The following is a 3,584-nucleotide window of genomic DNA, read 5'->3' on the forward strand; positions in this document are numbered from 1 at the left end:
ATGCTCAAAAGGCTGAAGTTTCTCCCTCTAAGGAACAGTTCTTTAACAGGCCCAAAATACTATCTTCATAAGATTATCTAGTGTTATTTATTTACTGCAAAACTCCCACTCCTCACGGGAAGTGCTTCCTCTTCAGTCTAGACCGAGAATATGCGTGAGGGGGAACACCTACCTGATGCAGAGGAATACGTGTAGGCACGTGTGTTGATATTAGGGTATTTAGCAAAGTATTAGAGTAGTGCTTACAGCAAGAAAATTTTAAATTCTCAAAAAGCCCATCTTCTTAAACATTGAGTTATTCCTTCACCACCATTAGCTGTTGACCTTGCTTCTTACTTGACTGAGCATACTGAGTCAGTCAGAACAAAATTTCATAGACTCCCAACACTTGTTCTACCAGTCACCACACACTCCCTCCTCCTGCCTATACCATAGATGAACACTGTCTTTCCACCCAAGTCACTTCCCCTTCATATGTCAGAGTCTTGGCTGGTCTTGCCTACCCAAGAACACTGCCCCAGCGGTGCTCCATTTTCTCCTACAGCCTCACTTTCCCCTTTCTACTACTCATTTACACCAGTATAAAATATGATATTATCTCTCCACTGTTAAAAAATAAAGCCTTGAACTCACTTCATTCACCAGCTGTGACCCCATTTCTTTGTTCTGTCTTACAAAGACTGCTCAGAGCAGCCTACACCAGCTGTTTATAATTTGTCTCCTCTCTTAAGCCCACTTCTATCTGCCTTCCAAAAGCATCACTTCAGTGAAACAGATCTTCAGGTCACTGCCGTTGTCCTACTACAATGTCCAATGGTAAATGTTCATCCATAATCTTATCTGTCATTTTAGCAGCATTTTATAGAGACCATTATTATATCCTCCTTAATGCATTTCTTCACTCATCTTCCAATATACCATATAAGGCCACATCCACTCATTCTCTAAGAACATATCCTGCTTTGTGCCCACGCCTCTTAATGTTGCCACACCCATGCTCATCCCTCCATCCCCTTCTTTCTCCTGCAGATGTTCACTACTTGGTATCTCATCCAGTCTCATGGCCGTATCACAATCTCATCCAGAACTGAGCTGAGCTCCAGAGCTGAGCTGCCAGGTGCTCCTGGAAAAGTCGATTAAGGAAACTAGTAGCAGGGAAGCCTTCACTCACTACTCGCTGGACAGTATCAGCAAGAGGTTAAACTAGAGAAGCCTCCTTCCCCGCCCCCCCACTCCATTTTCCCCAAAGGATGGCACAAGGTGAGGGTCAGCTGCGTCAGCACAGAGGGCTCCTGCAGTTTTGTGGGCTGGGAGCTGAGTGGAAAGCAGGGGAGAGTTAGCGCTGAGGCAGCACTGAGTCGTGAGTGAGAGGAGAGGAAGTGTCTTCGAGGGTCCCGCTCCCCTCCTCCTGGGTCTTGGCAGAGGCAGCTGAGGAAGGCCTCTAAGGCCCCCATACGGAGGTCCCCAGATAGAGGAGCTGGGCCAGGAATGCAGACGTGGAAGAGCGCGGCTGGCTGGGCCCGAGTCCTCGACTATAGCTCTCCCCCCTCTACGGGATGCAGCACCTTGTCTGGGCACCAGTCTGTCTGGGGAGGCAGCTTCCCTACACCGTGAACCCTGCCTGGGAGGGGCTTTGGAACTGCCCATGTTCAGGCCTGATCCCTACACCGTGAACCCTGCCTGGTAGGGCCTTTGGAACTGCCCATGTTCAGGCCTGAAGGATCATAGATAGTCAGGAGCTGCACTCCTCAACTCTATGCCAGGTGCCCAAATCTACAATTCCAGTAGTAAAATTCTCCCCAGATCAGCCTTGTATATCTGACTACTTATGTGATTCCTCATTTTGATGTGCTATAGATGGATATCCGAGAAACTTCATATGTCTGAGCGTGAACATATCCTCCCCTTTTCAGTTGTTGGCAACTCCCTTCTCCCAATTCTTCAAGCCAAAAATTTGATGGCATTCACAAATTTTCTCTTTCACTCCCACCCATACCGAACCCATCAGGCGATTCTATTTTCTTTACATTTAAATTGTTCTCATGATCTGTGCAGTTCTCGCAAACCCTATTGCCACCCAGGTGGAAGCTGTCATCATCTCCAACTGGATTCATTAAGTCGTACTCTCCCCATTCTGGAATCCCTTCTACTCTAGCACCATCAGGGCTGTTCTCAACACAGGAGCCAGTTATCCTATAAAATGGAAGAGAAATTCATCCCGCCTCTGCTCAAAATTCTCCAGTGACTCTCTATCAGACGGAGAGTTCAGATGGACAGAAAAGTCAGAATTACTTAAAGGCCCTACTATGAACTACCCCTACTGGGAGACTAAGGTTTCTGAACATATTTCAAATTGCAACAAATACATCAGCCTGGATATCACCCTATTTTAGACCACTCCCTTCTATGACCAGACCATCTTTTTAACCCTGAAGTTTAAAAAAAAATCATTATTAGCCATTCCCTCATTTGATCCACACTTACTCTAAGCCAGCCCCTCGGCTAGTGCTAGAGGACATGCTATAGTTATCCCTCCTTCCAGGACTCAAAAATCAAGGCTGGTGGAAGTCATGAAAGCATAACTGAAATGCAATAAATTAAATGATGCAATAAGGCTATGGACAAAGTCTATGGGGTATCCCGTCCTCTGAGCGGTGAGTCAAGATAAAGAGCTTATAAGATTGAGACCAGAGAAAGAAAATGAGATTTCAGACATAAAGACCTTAATCAGCAAAATCACAGACATTAACGGGGCTGGCATATGAGAAATCTACAAACAGTGGGTTGGACTCACCCAGACCTAACCTCTGTCTCAGAAATCCCTGACACATTTCTCATTCTAGTATCAGGGCTTTCTCTCGATTCACATCACTAAATCAATTTTCTCATTGCTGCGCCACAAGATGCTATCAACTTCCAGCCATACCTTCATCTGACATCCTTTCAATCTATCATCTTCGGTAAATGTTTTTTAGTTTGATCCAAATGTTGGAAATAATGATGAAATAGTAGGCATTGACTAACTTCTATAAGATGATAATAAAAACTGCCAATTGAAAATAATTATATTGAAAAATTTGCAAATCGAAAATTGAAAAGTTTGACATGAAGTTAAGGGAAACTACTCAAGCAGCCATAACAACAAAAAATCATGTAAAAATTCTTCATAAATATAAAATAAATTTATACTTTTGGAGATCTCTGGTTGGCATTGGACAGATTTTATAATTATGCAATCGTTTGATATTTTTTGCTATCCAGTTTTTGAAGCATCATATAGATCACAAACATTCCATATCCAAGGTGTGTGTAGGGGCTTTTTAAACATTGCACATACATTCTAATTCTTTTCCTTCTTGAAAAGCTCACTGCAATGGCTAACCGACTCATCAAGGTTAACCATTCTTCTTGCCACCTTTAAAAATTACATTCTCAAAGGAATTGTGCAACCAAGTCAGATACTGTGGGCACATTTAATTAACTAAATGTCAGAGACCATAGTTGATACAAATGACACAGAGAGGAAAAACAGGAATAGGGCATAACCTTGAGATACTTGTTGTTACTAAGTGTTTTTAAAGGAC

Source organism: Lipotes vexillifer, unplaced genomic scaffold (assembly GCF_000442215.2).
Source record: "Lipotes vexillifer unplaced genomic scaffold, Lipotes_vexillifer_v1.1 scaffold7, whole genome shotgun sequence".
Classification (NCBI taxonomy): Eukaryota; Metazoa; Chordata; class Mammalia; order Artiodactyla; family Lipotidae; genus Lipotes; species Lipotes vexillifer.